Source organism: Pseudophryne corroboree, chromosome 3, assembly GCF_028390025.1.
Source record: "Pseudophryne corroboree isolate aPseCor3 chromosome 3, aPseCor3.hap2, whole genome shotgun sequence".
Lineage (NCBI taxonomy): Eukaryota > Metazoa > Chordata > Amphibia > Anura > Myobatrachidae > Pseudophryne > Pseudophryne corroboree.
The window spans coordinates 117,069,639-117,082,999 of NC_086446.1; the positions used below are offsets into that span (position 1 = coordinate 117,069,639).

Here is a 13,361-nt window from a genome sequence, read left to right on the forward strand (position 1 = left end):
GTAGATGAGCTTTGTGGTTTCTGTTAGAACTTTTCTACTTCTAACTACTGGTTCATAAATGAAAACATTTGAAAATGGAATGCATCAACAGAACGGTGTTGGCAGTATAAAAATATCTACAGCACCTTGTATTTCCAGGTGGTCTCTCATCCAAGTACTAACCAGGCCCAACACTGCTTAACTTCCAAGATCAGATGAGATTGGGCGTATACAGTGTGGCGTGGCTGTAGATAAGCTTTGTGGTTTCTGTTAGAACTTGTCTACTACTAACTACTGGTTTATAAATGAAAACGTTTGAAAATGGAATGCATCAACAGAACGGTGTTGGCAGTATAAAAATATCTACAGCACCTTGTATTCCCAGGTGGTCTCCCATCCAAGTACTTACCAGGCCCAACACTGCTTAGCTTCCACGATCAGATGAGATTGGGCGTATCCATTGTGGTGTGGCTGTAGATGAGCTTTGTGTTTTCTGTTAGAACTTTTCTACTTCTAACTACTGGTTCATAAATGAATACGTTTGAAAATGGAATGCATCAACAGAACGGTGTTGGCAGTATAAAAATATCTACAGCACCTTGTATTCCCAGGTGGTCTCCCATCCAAGCACTAACCAGGCCCAACACTGCTTAGCTTCCAAGATCAGACGAGATTGGGCGTATCCAGTGTGGTGTGGCTGTAGATGAGCTTAGTGGTTTCTATTAGAACTTTTCTACTTCTAACTACTCGTTCATAAATGAATATGTTCGAAAATGGAATGCATCAACAGAACGGTGTTGGCAGTATACAAATATCTACAGCACCTTGTATTCCCAGGTGGTCTCCCATCCAAGTACTAACCAGGCCCAACACTGCTTAGCTTTCAAGATCAGATGAGATTGGGCGTATCTAGTGTGGTGTGGCTGTAGATGACCTTTGTGATTTCTGTTAGAACTTTTCTACTTCTAACTACTGGTTCATAAATGAATACGTTTGAAAATGGAATGCATCAACAGAACGGTGTTGGCAGTATAAAAATATCTACAGCACCTTGTATTCCCAGGTGGTCTCCCATCCAAATACGAACCAGGCCCAACACTGCTTAGCTTCCAAGATCTGATGAGATTGGGCGTTTCCAGTGTGGAGTGGCTGTAGATTAGCTTTGTGGTTTCTGTTAGAACTTTTCTACTTCTAACTACTGGTTCATAAATGAATACGTTTGAAAATGGAATGCATCAACAGAACGGTGTTGACAGTATAAAAATATCTACAGCACCTTGTATTCCCAGGTGGTCTCTCATCCAAGTACTAACCAGGCCCAACACTGCTTAACTTCCAAGATCAGATGAGATTGGGCGTATCCAGTGTGGCGTGGCTGTAGATGAGCTTTGTGGTTTCTGTTAGAACTTGTCTACTACTAACTACTGGTTCATAAATGAAAACGTTTGAAAATGGAATGCATCAACAGAACGGTGTTGGCAGTATAAAAATATCTACAGCACCTTGTATTCCCAGGTGGTCTCCCATCCAAGTACTTACCAGGCTCAACACTGCTTAGCTTCCACGATCAGATGAGATTGGGCGTATCCAGTGTGGTGTGGCTGTAGATGAGCTTTGTGTTTTCTGTTAGAACTTTTCTACTTTTAACTACTGGTTCATAAATGAATACGTTTGAAAATGGAATGCATCAACAGAACGGTGTTGGCAGTATAAAAATATCTACAGCACCTTGTATTCCCAGGTGGTCTCCCATCCAAGCACTAACCAGGCCCAACACTGCTTAGCTTCCAAGATCAGACGAGATTGGGCGTATCCAGTGTGGTGTGGCTGTAGATGAGCTTTGTGGTTTCTGTTAGAACTTTTCTACTTCTAACTACTGGTTCATAAATGAATACGTTTGAAAATGGAATGCATCTACAGAACGGTGTTGGCAGTATAAAAATATCTACAGCACCTTGTATTCCCAGTTGGTCTCCCATCCAAGTACTAACCAGGCCCAACACTGTTTAGCTTCCAAGATAAGATGAGTTTGGGCGTATCCAATGTGGTGTGGCTGTAGATGAGCTGGGTGGTTTCTGTTAGAACTTTTCTACTTCTAACTACTGGTTCATAAATGAATACGTTTGAAAATGGAATGCATCAACAGAACGGTGTTGGCAGTATAAAAATATCTACAGCACCTTGTATTCCCAGGTGGTCTCCTATCCAAGTACTAACCAGGCCCAACACTGCTTAGCTTCCAAGATAAGATGAGATTGGGCGTATCCAGTGTGGTGTGGCTGTAGATGAGCTTTGTGGTTTCTGTTTGAACTTTTCTACTTCTAACTACTGGTTCATAAATGAATACGTTTGAAAATGGAATGCATCAACAGAACGGTGTTGGCAGTATAAAAATATCTACAGCACCTTGTATTCCCAGGTGGTCTCTCATCCAAGTACTAACCAGGCCCAACACTGCTTAACTTCCAAGATCAGATGAGATTGGGCGTATCCAGTGTGGCGTGGCTGTAGATGAGCTTTGTGGTTTCTGTTAGAACTTGTCTACTACTAACTACTGGTTCATAAATGAAAACGTTTGAAAATGGAATGCATCAACAGAACGGTGTTGGCAGTATAAAAATATCTACAGCACCTTGTATTCCCAGGTGGTCTCCCATCCAAGTACTTACCAGGCTCAACACTGCTTAGCTTCCACGATCAGATGAGATTGGGTGTATCCAGTGTGGTGTGGCTGTAGATGAGCTTTGTGTTTTCTGTTAGAACTTTTCTACTTTTAACTACTGGTTCATAAATGAATACGTTTGAAAATGGAATGCATCAACAGAACGGTGTTGGCAGTATAAAAATATCTACAGCACCTTGTATTCCCAGGTGGTCTCCCATCCAAGCACTAACCAGGCCCAACACTGCTTAGCTTCCAAGATCAGACGAGATTGGACGTATCCAGTGTGGCGTGGCCGTAGATGAGCTTTGTGGTTTCTGTTAGAACTTTTATACTTCTAACTACTGGTTCATAAATGAATACGTTTGAAAATGGAATGCATCTACAGAACGGTGTTGGCAGTATAAAAATATCTACAGCACATTGTATTCCCAGTTGGTCTCCCATCCAAGTACTAACCAGGCCCAACACTGTTTAGCTTCCAAGATAAGATGAGTTTGGGCGTATCCAATGTGGTGTGGCTGTAGATGAGCTGTGTGGTTTCTGTTAGAACTTTTCTACTTCTAACTACTGGTTCATAAATGAATACGTTTGAAAATGGAATGCATCAACAGAACGGTGTTGGCAGTATAAAAATATCTACAGCACCTTGTATTCCCACGTGGTCTCCTATCCAAGTACTAACCAGGCCCAACACTGCTTAGCTTCCAAGATAAGATGAGATTGGGCGTATCCAGTGTGGTGTGGCTGTAGATGAGCTTTGTGGTTTCTGTTTGAACTTTTCTACTTCTAACTACTGGTTCATAAATGAATACGTTTGAAAATGGAATGCATCAACAGAACGGTGTTGGCAGTATAAAAATATCTACAGCACCTTGTATTCCCAGGTGGTCTCCCATCCAAGCACTAACCAGGCCCAACACTGCTTAGCTTCCAAGATCAGATGAGATTGGGCGTATCCAGTGTGGTGTGGCTGTAGATGAGCTTAGTGTTTTCTATTAGAACTTTTCTACTTCTAACTACTGGTTCATAAATGAATATGTTTGAAAAAGGAATGCATCAACAGAACGGTGTTGGCAGTATAAAAATATCTACAGCACCTTGTATTCCCAGGTGGTCTCCCATCCAAGCACTAACCAGACCCAACACTGCTTAGCTTCCAAGATCAGATGAGATTGGGCGTATCCAGTGTGGTGTTGCTGTAGATGAGCTTTGTGGTTTCTGTTAGAACTGTTCTACTTCTAACTACTGGTTCATAAATGAATACGTTTGAAAATGGAATGCATCTACAGAACGGTGTTGGCAGTATAAAAATATCTACAGCACCTTGTATTCCCAGTTGGTCTCCCATCCAAGTACTAACCAGGCCTAACACTGCTTAGCTTCCAAGATAAGATGAGTTTGGGCGTATCCAATGTGGTGTGGCTGTAGATGAGCTGTGTGGTTTCTGTTAGAACTTTTCTACTTCTAACTACTGGTTCATAAATGAATACGTTTGAAAATGGAATGCATCAACAGAACGTGTTGGCAGTATAAAAATATCGACAGCACCTTGTATTCCCAGGTGGTCTCCCATCCAAGTACTAACCAGGCCCAACACTGCTTAGCTTCCAAGATCAGTTGAGATTGGGCGTATCCAGTGTGGTGTGGCTGTAGATGAGCTTTGTGGTTTCTGTTAGAACTTTTCTACTTCTAACTACTGGTTCATAAATGAATACGTTTGAAAATGGAATGCATCAACAGAACGGTATTGGCAGTATAAAAATATCTACAGCACCTTGTATTCCCAGGTGGTCTCCCTTCCAAGTACTAACCAGGCCCAACACTGCTTAGCTTCCAAGATCAGATGAGATTGGGCGCTTCCAGTGTGGTGTGGCTGTAGATGAGCTTTGTGGTTTCTGTTAGAACTTTTCTACTTCTAACTACTGGTTCATAAATGAATACGTTTGAAAATGGAATGGATCAACAGAACAGTGTTGGCAGTATAAAATATCTACAGCACCTTGTATTCCCAGGAGGTCTCCCATCCAAGTACTAACCAGGCCCAACACTGCTTAGCTTCCAAGATCAGATGAGATTGGGCGTATCCAGTGTGGTGTGGCTGTAGATGAGCTTTGTGGTTTCTGCTAGAACTTTTCTACTTCTAACTACTGGTTCATAAATAATTACGTTTAAAAATGGAATGCATCAACAGAACGGTGTTGACAATATAAAAATATCTACAGCACCTTGTATTCCCAGGTGGTCTCCCATCCAAGTACTAACCAGGCCCAACACTGCTTAGCTTCCAAGATCAGATGAGATTGGGTGTATCCAGTGTGGTGTGGCTGTAGATGAGCTTTGTGGTTTCTGTTAGAACTTTTCTACTTCTAACTACTGGTTCATAAATGAATACGTTTGAAAATGGAATGCATCAACAGAACGGTGTTGGCAGTATAAAAATATCTACAGCACCTTGTATTCCCAGGTGGTCTCCCTTCCAAGTACTAACCAGGCCCAACACTGCTTAGCTTCCAAGATCAGATGAGATTGGGTGCTTCCAGTGTGGTGTGGCTGTAGATGAGCTTTGTGTTTTCTGTTAGAACTTTTCTACTTTTAACTACTGGTTCATAAATGAATACGTTTGAAAATGGAATGCATCAACAGAACGGTGTTGGCAGTATAAAAATATCTACAGCACCTTGTATTCCCAGGTGGTCTCCCATCCAAGCACTAACCAGGCCCAACACTGCTTAGCTTCCAAGATCAGACGAGATTGGACGTATCCAGTGTGGCGTGGCCGTAGATGAGCTTTGTGGTTTCTGTTAGAACTTTTATACTTCTAACTACTGGTTCATAAATGAATACGTTCGAAAATGGAATGCATCTACAGAACGGTGTTGGCAGTATAAAAATATCTACAGCACCTTGTATTCCCAGTTGGTCTCCCATCCAAGTACTAACCAGGCCCAACACTGTTTAGCTTCCAAGATAAGATGAGTTTGGGCGTATCCAATGTGGTGTGGCTGTAGATGAGCTGTGTGGTTTCTGTTAGAACTTTTCTACTTCTAACTACTGGTTCATAAATGAATACGTTTGAAAATGGAATGCATCAACAGAACGGTGTTGGCAGTATAAAAATATCTACAGCACCTTGTATTCCCACGTGGTCTCCTATCCAAGTACTAACCAGGCCCAACACTGCTTAGCTTCCAAGATAAGATGAGATTGGGCGTATCCAGTGTGGTGTGGCTGTAGATGAGCTTTGTGGTTTCTGTTTGAACTTTTCTACTTCTAACTACTGGTTCATAAATGAATACGTTTGAAAATGGAATGCATCAACAGAACGGTGTTGGCAGTATAAAAATATCTACAGCACCTTGTATTCCCAGGTGGTCTCCCATCCAAGCACTAACCAGGCCCAACACTGCTTAGCTTCCAAGATCAGATGAGATTGGGCGTATCCAGTGTGGTGTGGCTGTAGATGAGCTTAGTGTTTTCTATTAGAACTTTTCTACTTCTAACTACTGGTTCATAAATGAATATGTTTGAAAAAGGAATGCATCAACAGAACGGTGTTGGCAGTATAAAAATATCTACAGCACCTTGTATTCCCAGGTGGTCTCCCATCCAAGCACTAACCAGACCCAACACTGCTTAGCTTCCAAGATCAGATGAGATTGGGCGTATCCAGTGTGGTGTTGCTGTAGATGAGCTTTGTGGTTTCTGTTAGAACTGTTCTACTTCTAACTACTGGTTCATAAATGAATACGTTTGAAAATGGAATGCATCTACAGAACGGTGTTGGCAGTATAAAAATATCTACAGCACCTTGTATTCCCAGTTGGTCTCCCATCCAAGTACTAACCAGGCCTAACACTGCTTAGCTTCCAAGATAAGATGAGTTTGGGCGTATCCAATGTGGTGTGGCTGTAGATGAGCTGTGTGGTTTCTGTTAGAACTTTTCTACTTCTAACTACTGGTTCATAAATGAATACGTTTGAAAATGGAATGCATCAACAGAACGTGTTGGCAGTATAAAAATATCGACAGCACCTTGTATTCCCAGGTGGTCTCCCATCCAAGTACTAACCAGGCCCAACACTGCTTAGCTTCCAAGATCAGATGAGATTGGGCGTATCCAGTGTGGTGTGGCTGTAGATGAGTTTTGTGGTTTCTGCTAGAACTTTTCTACTTCTAACTACTGGTTCATAAATAAGTACGTTTGAAAATGGAATGCATCAACAGAACGGTGTTGGCAGTATAAAAATATCTACAGCACCTTGTATTCCCAGGTGGTCTCCTTCCAAGTACTAACCAGGCCCAACACTGCTTAGCTTCCAAGATCAGATGAGATTGGGCGCTTCCAGTGTGGTGTGGCTGTAGATGAGCTTTGTGGTTTCTGTTAGAACTTTTCTACTTCTAACTACTGGTTCATAAATGAATACGTTTGAAAATGGAATGGATCAACAGAACGGTGTTGGCAGTATAAAATATCTACAGCATCTTGTATTCCCAGGTGGTCTCCCATCCAAGTACTAACCAGGCCCAACACTGCTTAGCTTCCAAAATCAGATGAGATTGGGCGTATCCAGTGTGGTGTGGCTGTAGATGAGCTTTGTGTTTTCTGTTAGAACTTTTCTACTTCTAACTACTGGTTCGTAAATGAATACGTTTGAAAATGGAATGCATCAACAGAACGGTGTTGGCAGTATAAAAATATCTACAGCACCTTGTATTCCCAGTTGGTCTCCCATCCAAGTACTAACCAGGCCCAACACTGCTTAGCTTCCAAGATCAGATGAGATTGGGCGCATCCAGCGTGGTGTGGCTGTAGATGAGCTTTGTGGTTTCTGTTAGAACTTTTCTACTTCTAACTACTGGTTCATAAATGAATACATTTGAAAATGGAATGCATCAACAGAACGGTGTTGGCAGTATAAAAATATCTACAGCACCTTAAATTCCCAGTTGGTCTCCCATCCAAGCACTAACCAGGCCCAACACTGCTTAGCTTCCAAGATCAGATGAGTTTGGGCGTATCCAATGTGGTGTGGCTGTAGATGAGCTGTGTGGTTTCTGTTAGAACTTTTCTACTTCTAACTACTGGTTCATAAATGAATACGTTTGAAAATGGAATGCATCAACAGTACGGTGTTGGCAGTATAAAAATATCTACAGCGCCTTGTATTCCCAGGTGGTCTCCCATCCAAGTACTAACCAGGCCCAACACTGCTTAGCTTCCAAGATCAGATGAGTTTGGGCGTATCCAATGTGGTGTGGCTTTAGATGAGCTGTGTGGTTTCTGTTTGAACTTTTCTACTTCTAACTACTGGTTCATAAATGAATACGTTTGAAAATGGAATGCATCAACAGAACGGTGTTGGCAGTATAAAAATATCTACAGCACCTTGTATTCCCAGGTGGTCTCCTATCCAAGTACTAACCAGGCCCAACACTGCTTAGCTTCCAAGATCAGATGAGATTGGGCGTATCCAGTGTGGTGTGTCTGTAGATGAGCTTTGTGGTTTCTGTTAGAACTTTTCTACTTCTAACTACTGGTTCATAAATGAGTACGTTTGAAAATGGAATGCATCAACAGAACGGTGTTGGCAGTATAAAAATATCTACAGCTCCTTGTATTTTCAGGTGGTCTCCCATCCAAGAACTAACCAGGCCAAACACTGCTTAGCTTCCAAGATCAGATGAGTTTGGGCGTATCCAATGTCGTGTGGCTGTAGATGAGCTGTGTGGTTTCTGTTAGATCTTTTCTACTTCTAACTACTGGTTCATAAATAAGTACGTTTGAAAATGGAATGCATCAACAGAACGGTGTTGGCAGTATAAAAATATCTACAGCACCTTGTATTCCCAGGTGGTCTACCATCCAAGTACTAACCAGGCCCAACACTACTTAGCTTCCAAGATCAGATGAGATTGGGCATATCCAGTGTGGTGTGGCTGTAGATGAGCTTTGTGGTTTCTGTTAGAACTTTTCTACTTCTAACTACTGGTTCATAAATGAATACGTTTGAAAATGGAATGCATCAACAGAACGGTGTTGGCAGTATAAAAATATCTACAGCACCTTGTATTCCCAGTTGGTCTCCCATCCAAGTACTAACCAGGCCCAACACTGCTTAGCTTCCAAGATCAGATGAGTTTGGGCTTATCCAATGTGGTGTGGCTGTAGATGAGCTGTGTGGTTTCTGTTAGAACTTTTCTATTTCTAACTACTGGTTCATAAATGAATACGTTTGAAAATGGAATGCATCAACAGAACGGTGTTGGCAGTATAAAAAATATCTACAGCACCTTGTATTCCCAGGTGGTCTCCTATCCAAGTACTAACCAGGCCCAACACTGCTTAGCTTCCAAGATAAGATGAGATTGGGCGTATCCAGTGTGGTGTGGCTGTAGATGAGCTTTGTGGTTTCTGTTTGAACTTTTCTACTTCTAACTACTGGTTCATAAATATATACGTTTGAAAATTGAATGCATCAACATAACGGTGTTGGCAGTATAAAAATATCTACAGCACCTTGTATTCCCAGGTGGTCTCCCATCCAAGTACTAACCAGGCCCAACACTGCTTAACTTCCAAGATCAGATGAGATTGGGCGCTTCCAATGTGGTGTGGCTGTAGATGAGCTTTGTGGTTTCTGTTAGAACTTTTCTACTTCTAACTACTGGTTCATAAATGAATAAGTTTGAAAATGGAATGGATCAACAGAACGGTGTTGGCAGTATAAAAATATCTACAGCACCTTGTATTCCCAGGTGGTCTCCCATCCAAGTACTAACCAGGCCCAACACTGCTTAGCTTCCAAGATCAGATGAGATTGGGCGTATCCAGTGTGGTGTGGCTGTAGATGAGCTTTGTGGTTTCTGTTAAAACTTTTCTACTTCTAACTACTGGTTCATAAATGAATACGTTTTAAAATGGAATGCATCAACAGAACGGTGTTGGCAGTATAAAAATATCTACAGCACCTTGTATTCCCAGGTGTTCTCCCATCCAAGCACTAACCAGGCCCAACACTGCTTAGCTTCGAAGATGAGATGCGATTGGGCGTATCCAGTGTGGTGTGGCTGTAGATGAGCTTTGTGGTTTCTGCTAGAACTTTTCTACTTCTAACTACTGGTTCATAAATAAGTACGTTTGAAAATGGAATGCATCAACAGAACGGTGTTGGCAGTATAAAAATATCTACAGCACCTTGTATTCCCAGGTGGTCTCCCATCCAAGTACTAACCAGGCCCAACACTGCTTAGCTTCCAAGATCAGATGAGATTGGGCGTATCCAGTGTGGTGTGGCTGTAGATGAGCTTTGTGGTTTCTGCTAGAACTTTTCTACTTCTAACTACTGGTTCATAAATGAATACGTTTGAAAATGGAATGCATCAACAGAACGGTGTTGGCAGTATAAAAATATCTACAGCACCTTGTATTCCCAGGTGGTCTCCCATCCAAGTACTAACCAGGCCCAACACTGCTTAGCTTCCAAGATCAGATGAGATTGGGCGTATCCAGCGTGGTGTGGCTGTAGATGAGCTTTGTGGTTTCTGTTAGAACTTTTCTACTTCTAACTACTGGTTCATAAATGAATACATTTGAAAATGGAATGCATCAACAGAACGGTGTTGGCAGTATAAAAATATCTACAGCACCTTAAATTCCCAGTTGGTCTCCCATCCAAGCACTAACCAGGCCCAACACTGCTTAGCTTCCAAGATCAGATGAGTTTGGGCGTATCCAATGTGGTGTGGCTGTAGATGAGCTGTGTGGTTTCTGTTAGAACTTTTCTACTTCTAACTACTGGTTCATAAATGAATACGTTTGAAAATGGAATGCATCAACAGAACGGTGTTGGCAGTATAAAAATATCTACAGCGCCTTGTATTCCCAGGTGGTCTCCCATCCAAGTACTAACCAGGCCCAACACTGCTTAGCTTCCAAGATCAGATGAGTTTGGGCGTATCCAATGTGGTGTGGCTTTAGATGAGCTGTGTGGTTTCTGTTAGAACTTTTCTACTTCTAACTACTGGTTCATAAATGAATACGTTTGAAAATGGAATGCATCAACAGAACGGTGTTGGCAGTATAAAAATATCTACAGCACCTTGTATTCCCAGGTGGTCTCCTATCCAAGTACTAACCAGGCCCAACACTGCTTAGCTTCCAAGATCAGATGAGATTGGGCGTATCCAGTGTGGTGTGTCTGTAGATGAGCTTTGTGGTTTCTGTTAGAACTTTTCTACTTCTAACTACTGGTTCATAAATGAGTACGTTTGAAAATGGAATGCATCAACAGAACGGTGTTGGCAGTATAAAAATATCTACAGCTCCTTGTATTCTCAGGTGGTCTCCCATCCAAGAACTAACCAGGCCAAACACTGCTTAGCTTCCAAGACCAGATGAGTTTGGGCGTATCCAATGTCGTGTGGCTGTAGATGAGCTGTGTGGTTTCTGTTAGAACTTTTCTACTTCTAACTACTGGTTCATAAATGAATACGTTTAAAAATGGAATGCATCAACAGAACGGTGTTGGCAGTATAAAAATATCTACAGCACCTTGTATTCCCAGGTGGTCTACCATCCAAGTACTAACCAGGCCCAACACTACTTAGCTTCCAAGATCAGATGAGATTGGGCGTATCCAGTGTGGTGTGGCTGTAGATGAGCTTTGTGGTTTCTGTTAGAACTTTTCTACTTCTAACTACTGGTTCATAAATGAATAAGTTTGAAAATGGAATGGATCAACAGAACGGTGTTGGCAGTATAAAAATATCTACAGCACCTTGTATTCCCAGTTGGTCTCCCATCCAAGTACTAACCAGGCCTAACACTGCTTAGCTTCCAAGATCAGATGAGTTTGGGCGTATCCAATGTTGTGTGGCTGTAGATGAGCTGTGTGGTTTCTGTTAGAACTTTTCTACTTCTAACTACTGGTTCATAAATGAATACGTTTGAAAATGGAATGCATCAACAGAACGGTGTTGGCAGTATAAAAAATATCTACAGCACCTTGTATTCCCAGGTGGTCTCCTATCCAAGTACTAACCAGGCCCAACACTGCTTAGCTTCCAAGATAAGATGAGATTGGGCGTATCCAGTGTGGTGTGGCTGTAGATGAGCTTTGTGGTTTCTGTTTGAACTTTTCTACTTCTAACTACTGGTTCATAAATATATACGTTTGAAAATTGAATGCATCAACATAACGGTGTTGGCAGTATAAAAATATCTACAGCACCTTGTATTCCCAGGTGGTCTCCCATCCAAGTACTAACCAGGCCCAACACTGCTTAACTTCCAAGATCAGATGAGATTGGGCGCTTCCAATGTGGTGTGGCTGTAGATAAGCTTTGTGGTTTCTGTTAGAACTTTTCTACTTCTAACTACTGGTTCATAAATGAATAAGTTTGAAAATGGAATGGATCAACAGAACGGTGTTGGCAGTATAAAAATATCTACAGCACCTTGTATTCCCAGGTGGTCTCCCATCCAAGTACTAACCAGGCCCAACACTGCTTAGCTTCCAAGATCAGATGAGATTGGGCGTATCCAGTGTGGTGTGGCTGTAGATGAGCTTTGTGGTTTCTGTTAAAACTTTTCTACTTCTAACTACTGGTTCATAAATGAATACGTTTTAAAATGGAATGCATCAACAGAACGGTGTTGGCAGTATAAAAATATCTACAGCACCTTGTATTCCCAGGTGTTCTCCCATCCAAGCACTAACCAGGCCCAACACTGCTTAGCTTCGAAGATGAGATGCGATTGGGCGTATCCAGTGTGGTGTGGCTGTAGATGAGCTTTGTGGTTTCTGTTAGAACTTTTCTACTTCTAACTACTGGTTCATAAATGAATAAGTTTGAAAATGGAATGCATCAACAGAACGGTGTTGGCAGTATAAAAATATCTACAGCACCTTGTATTCCCAGGTGGTCTCCCATCCAAGTACTAACCAGGCCCAACACTGCTTAGCTTCCAAGATCAGATGAGATTGGGCGTATCCAGTGTGGTGTGGCTGTAGATGAGCTTTGTGGTTTCTGCTAGAACTTTTCTACTTCTAACTACTGGTTCATAAATGAATACGTTTGAAAATGGAATGCATCAACAGAACGGTGTTGGCAGTATAAAAATATCTACAGCACCTTGTATTCCCAGGTGGTCTCCCATCCAAGTACTAACCAGGCCCAACACTGCTTAGCTTCCAAGATCAGATGAGATTGGGCGTATCCAGCGTGGTGTGGCTGTAGATGAGCTTTGTGGTTTCTGTTAGAACTTTTCTACTTCTAACTACTGGTTCATAAATGAATACATTTGAAAATGGAATGCATCAACAGAACGGTGTTGGCAGTATAAAAATATCTACAGCACCTTAAATTCCCAGTTGGTCTCCCATCCAAGCACTAACCAGGCCCAACACTGCTTAGCTTCCAAGATCAGATGAGTTTGGGCGTATCCAATGTGGTGTGGCTGTAGATGAGCTGTGTGGTTTCTGTTAGAACTTTTCTACTTCTAACTACTGGTTCATAAATGAATACGTTTGAAAATGGAATGCATCAACAGAACGGTGTTGGCAGTATAAAAATATCTACAGCGCCTTGTATTCCCAGGTGGTCTCCCATCCAAGTACTAACCAGGCCCAACACTGCTTAGCTTCCAAGATCAGATGAGTTTGGGCGTATCCAATGTGGTGTGGCTTTAGATGAGCTGTGTGGTTTCTGTTAGAAC

The 13,361-nt window shown here is 41.9% G+C and overlaps 30 non-coding genes and 30 pseudogenes across 30 annotated transcripts in view; all 60 read right to left on the reverse strand.

Moving 5' to 3' along the window:
* The window catches only part of LOC134901023 (5S ribosomal RNA), a 119-nt gene extending 113 nt beyond the window's left edge, over window positions 1-6 (reverse strand). Inside the window, exon 1 of the ribosomal RNA XR_010174520.1 lies at window positions 1-6. This exon is cut by the window's left edge and continues 113 nt beyond it. This is a non-coding gene — a ribosomal RNA (5S ribosomal RNA).
* A 107-nt stretch (window positions 7-113) lies between these two features.
* LOC134889627 (5S ribosomal RNA) lies at window positions 114-232 on the reverse strand (annotated as a pseudogene).
* A 107-nt stretch (window positions 233-339) lies between these two features.
* Window positions 340-458, reverse strand: LOC134888657 (5S ribosomal RNA; annotated as a pseudogene).
* Window positions 459-565: 107 nt separating this feature from the next.
* On the reverse strand, window positions 566-684 carry LOC135067922 (5S ribosomal RNA). Its single transcript, XR_010254129.1, has one exon. It is a non-coding gene; the product is annotated as a 5S ribosomal RNA (ribosomal RNA).
* Window positions 685-791: 107 nt separating this feature from the next.
* LOC135069818 (5S ribosomal RNA) lies at window positions 792-910 on the reverse strand. Its single transcript, XR_010256000.1, has one exon. It is a non-coding gene; the product is annotated as a 5S ribosomal RNA (ribosomal RNA).
* Window positions 911-1,017: 107 nt separating this feature from the next.
* Window positions 1,018-1,136, reverse strand: LOC134884742 (5S ribosomal RNA). Its single transcript, XR_010168879.1, has one exon. It is a non-coding gene; the product is annotated as a 5S ribosomal RNA (ribosomal RNA).
* Window positions 1,137-1,243: 107 nt separating this feature from the next.
* Window positions 1,244-1,362, reverse strand: LOC135068563 (5S ribosomal RNA). The gene has a single exon (XR_010254759.1). It is a non-coding gene; the product is annotated as a 5S ribosomal RNA (ribosomal RNA).
* A 107-nt stretch (window positions 1,363-1,469) lies between these two features.
* LOC134890162 (5S ribosomal RNA) lies at window positions 1,470-1,588 on the reverse strand (annotated as a pseudogene).
* Window positions 1,589-1,695: 107 nt separating this feature from the next.
* LOC135067923 (5S ribosomal RNA) lies at window positions 1,696-1,814 on the reverse strand. The gene has a single exon (XR_010254130.1). It is a non-coding gene; the product is annotated as a 5S ribosomal RNA (ribosomal RNA).
* A 107-nt stretch (window positions 1,815-1,921) lies between these two features.
* LOC134893951 (5S ribosomal RNA) lies at window positions 1,922-2,040 on the reverse strand (annotated as a pseudogene).
* A 107-nt stretch (window positions 2,041-2,147) lies between these two features.
* Window positions 2,148-2,266, reverse strand: LOC134890009 (5S ribosomal RNA; annotated as a pseudogene).
* A 107-nt stretch (window positions 2,267-2,373) lies between these two features.
* LOC135068565 (5S ribosomal RNA) lies at window positions 2,374-2,492 on the reverse strand. The gene has a single exon (XR_010254761.1). It is a non-coding gene; the product is annotated as a 5S ribosomal RNA (ribosomal RNA).
* A 107-nt stretch (window positions 2,493-2,599) lies between these two features.
* On the reverse strand, window positions 2,600-2,718 carry LOC134887896 (5S ribosomal RNA; annotated as a pseudogene).
* A 107-nt stretch (window positions 2,719-2,825) lies between these two features.
* On the reverse strand, window positions 2,826-2,944 carry LOC134889834 (5S ribosomal RNA; annotated as a pseudogene).
* A 107-nt stretch (window positions 2,945-3,051) lies between these two features.
* On the reverse strand, window positions 3,052-3,170 carry LOC134896039 (5S ribosomal RNA; annotated as a pseudogene).
* Window positions 3,171-3,277: 107 nt separating this feature from the next.
* On the reverse strand, window positions 3,278-3,396 carry LOC134890732 (5S ribosomal RNA; annotated as a pseudogene).
* A 107-nt stretch (window positions 3,397-3,503) lies between these two features.
* Window positions 3,504-3,622, reverse strand: LOC135065313 (5S ribosomal RNA). Its single transcript, XR_010251596.1, has one exon. It is a non-coding gene; the product is annotated as a 5S ribosomal RNA (ribosomal RNA).
* A 107-nt stretch (window positions 3,623-3,729) lies between these two features.
* LOC134888350 (5S ribosomal RNA) lies at window positions 3,730-3,848 on the reverse strand (annotated as a pseudogene).
* Window positions 3,849-3,955: 107 nt separating this feature from the next.
* LOC134895266 (5S ribosomal RNA) lies at window positions 3,956-4,074 on the reverse strand (annotated as a pseudogene).
* Window positions 4,075-4,180: 106 nt separating this feature from the next.
* Window positions 4,181-4,299, reverse strand: LOC135070204 (5S ribosomal RNA). Its single transcript, XR_010256376.1, has one exon. It is a non-coding gene; the product is annotated as a 5S ribosomal RNA (ribosomal RNA).
* A 107-nt stretch (window positions 4,300-4,406) lies between these two features.
* LOC134901681 (5S ribosomal RNA) lies at window positions 4,407-4,525 on the reverse strand. The gene has a single exon (XR_010175166.1). It is a non-coding gene; the product is annotated as a 5S ribosomal RNA (ribosomal RNA).
* A 106-nt stretch (window positions 4,526-4,631) lies between these two features.
* Window positions 4,632-4,750, reverse strand: LOC135059339 (5S ribosomal RNA). The gene has a single exon (XR_010245745.1). It is a non-coding gene; the product is annotated as a 5S ribosomal RNA (ribosomal RNA).
* A 107-nt stretch (window positions 4,751-4,857) lies between these two features.
* On the reverse strand, window positions 4,858-4,976 carry LOC134887115 (5S ribosomal RNA). Its single transcript, XR_010170998.1, has one exon. It is a non-coding gene; the product is annotated as a 5S ribosomal RNA (ribosomal RNA).
* Window positions 4,977-5,083: 107 nt separating this feature from the next.
* On the reverse strand, window positions 5,084-5,202 carry LOC135059081 (5S ribosomal RNA). The gene has a single exon (XR_010245498.1). It is a non-coding gene; the product is annotated as a 5S ribosomal RNA (ribosomal RNA).
* A 107-nt stretch (window positions 5,203-5,309) lies between these two features.
* Window positions 5,310-5,428, reverse strand: LOC134889835 (5S ribosomal RNA; annotated as a pseudogene).
* A 107-nt stretch (window positions 5,429-5,535) lies between these two features.
* Window positions 5,536-5,654, reverse strand: LOC134893952 (5S ribosomal RNA; annotated as a pseudogene).
* Window positions 5,655-5,761: 107 nt separating this feature from the next.
* On the reverse strand, window positions 5,762-5,880 carry LOC134890733 (5S ribosomal RNA; annotated as a pseudogene).
* A 107-nt stretch (window positions 5,881-5,987) lies between these two features.
* LOC135065314 (5S ribosomal RNA) lies at window positions 5,988-6,106 on the reverse strand. The gene has a single exon (XR_010251597.1). It is a non-coding gene; the product is annotated as a 5S ribosomal RNA (ribosomal RNA).
* A 107-nt stretch (window positions 6,107-6,213) lies between these two features.
* LOC134888351 (5S ribosomal RNA) lies at window positions 6,214-6,332 on the reverse strand (annotated as a pseudogene).
* A 107-nt stretch (window positions 6,333-6,439) lies between these two features.
* Window positions 6,440-6,558, reverse strand: LOC134895263 (5S ribosomal RNA; annotated as a pseudogene).
* Window positions 6,559-6,664: 106 nt separating this feature from the next.
* LOC135062230 (5S ribosomal RNA) lies at window positions 6,665-6,783 on the reverse strand. Its single transcript, XR_010248584.1, has one exon. It is a non-coding gene; the product is annotated as a 5S ribosomal RNA (ribosomal RNA).
* A 107-nt stretch (window positions 6,784-6,890) lies between these two features.
* LOC135069123 (5S ribosomal RNA) lies at window positions 6,891-7,008 on the reverse strand. The gene has a single exon (XR_010255313.1). It is a non-coding gene; the product is annotated as a 5S ribosomal RNA (ribosomal RNA).
* Window positions 7,009-7,114: 106 nt separating this feature from the next.
* LOC134885393 (5S ribosomal RNA) lies at window positions 7,115-7,233 on the reverse strand. The gene has a single exon (XR_010169508.1). It is a non-coding gene; the product is annotated as a 5S ribosomal RNA (ribosomal RNA).
* Window positions 7,234-7,340: 107 nt separating this feature from the next.
* Window positions 7,341-7,459, reverse strand: LOC135062232 (5S ribosomal RNA). The gene has a single exon (XR_010248587.1). It is a non-coding gene; the product is annotated as a 5S ribosomal RNA (ribosomal RNA).
* Window positions 7,460-7,566: 107 nt separating this feature from the next.
* LOC134892297 (5S ribosomal RNA) lies at window positions 7,567-7,685 on the reverse strand (annotated as a pseudogene).
* Window positions 7,686-7,792: 107 nt separating this feature from the next.
* Window positions 7,793-7,911, reverse strand: LOC134891073 (5S ribosomal RNA; annotated as a pseudogene).
* Window positions 7,912-8,018: 107 nt separating this feature from the next.
* Window positions 8,019-8,137, reverse strand: LOC134885927 (5S ribosomal RNA). Its single transcript, XR_010170028.1, has one exon. It is a non-coding gene; the product is annotated as a 5S ribosomal RNA (ribosomal RNA).
* A 107-nt stretch (window positions 8,138-8,244) lies between these two features.
* On the reverse strand, window positions 8,245-8,363 carry LOC134896002 (5S ribosomal RNA; annotated as a pseudogene).
* Window positions 8,364-8,470: 107 nt separating this feature from the next.
* On the reverse strand, window positions 8,471-8,589 carry LOC134884937 (5S ribosomal RNA). Its single transcript, XR_010169068.1, has one exon. It is a non-coding gene; the product is annotated as a 5S ribosomal RNA (ribosomal RNA).
* Window positions 8,590-8,696: 107 nt separating this feature from the next.
* On the reverse strand, window positions 8,697-8,815 carry LOC134890060 (5S ribosomal RNA; annotated as a pseudogene).
* Window positions 8,816-8,923: 108 nt separating this feature from the next.
* LOC134890011 (5S ribosomal RNA) lies at window positions 8,924-9,042 on the reverse strand (annotated as a pseudogene).
* Window positions 9,043-9,149: 107 nt separating this feature from the next.
* On the reverse strand, window positions 9,150-9,268 carry LOC134900686 (5S ribosomal RNA). Its single transcript, XR_010174195.1, has one exon. It is a non-coding gene; the product is annotated as a 5S ribosomal RNA (ribosomal RNA).
* Window positions 9,269-9,375: 107 nt separating this feature from the next.
* On the reverse strand, window positions 9,376-9,494 carry LOC134900331 (5S ribosomal RNA). The gene has a single exon (XR_010173845.1). It is a non-coding gene; the product is annotated as a 5S ribosomal RNA (ribosomal RNA).
* A 107-nt stretch (window positions 9,495-9,601) lies between these two features.
* LOC134897476 (5S ribosomal RNA) lies at window positions 9,602-9,720 on the reverse strand (annotated as a pseudogene).
* A 107-nt stretch (window positions 9,721-9,827) lies between these two features.
* On the reverse strand, window positions 9,828-9,946 carry LOC134900332 (5S ribosomal RNA). Its single transcript, XR_010173846.1, has one exon. It is a non-coding gene; the product is annotated as a 5S ribosomal RNA (ribosomal RNA).
* Window positions 9,947-10,053: 107 nt separating this feature from the next.
* Window positions 10,054-10,172, reverse strand: LOC134901965 (5S ribosomal RNA). The gene has a single exon (XR_010175440.1). It is a non-coding gene; the product is annotated as a 5S ribosomal RNA (ribosomal RNA).
* A 107-nt stretch (window positions 10,173-10,279) lies between these two features.
* Window positions 10,280-10,398, reverse strand: LOC134892298 (5S ribosomal RNA; annotated as a pseudogene).
* A 107-nt stretch (window positions 10,399-10,505) lies between these two features.
* LOC134891076 (5S ribosomal RNA) lies at window positions 10,506-10,624 on the reverse strand (annotated as a pseudogene).
* A 107-nt stretch (window positions 10,625-10,731) lies between these two features.
* On the reverse strand, window positions 10,732-10,850 carry LOC134885929 (5S ribosomal RNA). The gene has a single exon (XR_010170030.1). It is a non-coding gene; the product is annotated as a 5S ribosomal RNA (ribosomal RNA).
* Window positions 10,851-10,957: 107 nt separating this feature from the next.
* On the reverse strand, window positions 10,958-11,076 carry LOC134895082 (5S ribosomal RNA; annotated as a pseudogene).
* A 107-nt stretch (window positions 11,077-11,183) lies between these two features.
* LOC135067832 (5S ribosomal RNA) lies at window positions 11,184-11,302 on the reverse strand. Its single transcript, XR_010254041.1, has one exon. It is a non-coding gene; the product is annotated as a 5S ribosomal RNA (ribosomal RNA).
* A 107-nt stretch (window positions 11,303-11,409) lies between these two features.
* On the reverse strand, window positions 11,410-11,528 carry LOC134891404 (5S ribosomal RNA; annotated as a pseudogene).
* A 108-nt stretch (window positions 11,529-11,636) lies between these two features.
* Window positions 11,637-11,755, reverse strand: LOC134890012 (5S ribosomal RNA; annotated as a pseudogene).
* A 107-nt stretch (window positions 11,756-11,862) lies between these two features.
* Window positions 11,863-11,981, reverse strand: LOC134900698 (5S ribosomal RNA). The gene has a single exon (XR_010174206.1). It is a non-coding gene; the product is annotated as a 5S ribosomal RNA (ribosomal RNA).
* A 107-nt stretch (window positions 11,982-12,088) lies between these two features.
* Window positions 12,089-12,207, reverse strand: LOC134900333 (5S ribosomal RNA). The gene has a single exon (XR_010173847.1). It is a non-coding gene; the product is annotated as a 5S ribosomal RNA (ribosomal RNA).
* A 107-nt stretch (window positions 12,208-12,314) lies between these two features.
* On the reverse strand, window positions 12,315-12,433 carry LOC134897477 (5S ribosomal RNA; annotated as a pseudogene).
* Window positions 12,434-12,540: 107 nt separating this feature from the next.
* On the reverse strand, window positions 12,541-12,659 carry LOC134900334 (5S ribosomal RNA). Its single transcript, XR_010173848.1, has one exon. It is a non-coding gene; the product is annotated as a 5S ribosomal RNA (ribosomal RNA).
* A 107-nt stretch (window positions 12,660-12,766) lies between these two features.
* On the reverse strand, window positions 12,767-12,885 carry LOC134901966 (5S ribosomal RNA). Its single transcript, XR_010175441.1, has one exon. It is a non-coding gene; the product is annotated as a 5S ribosomal RNA (ribosomal RNA).
* A 107-nt stretch (window positions 12,886-12,992) lies between these two features.
* LOC134892300 (5S ribosomal RNA) lies at window positions 12,993-13,111 on the reverse strand (annotated as a pseudogene).
* A 107-nt stretch (window positions 13,112-13,218) lies between these two features.
* On the reverse strand, window positions 13,219-13,337 carry LOC134891077 (5S ribosomal RNA; annotated as a pseudogene).
* Window positions 13,338-13,361: the final 24 nt, after the last annotated feature.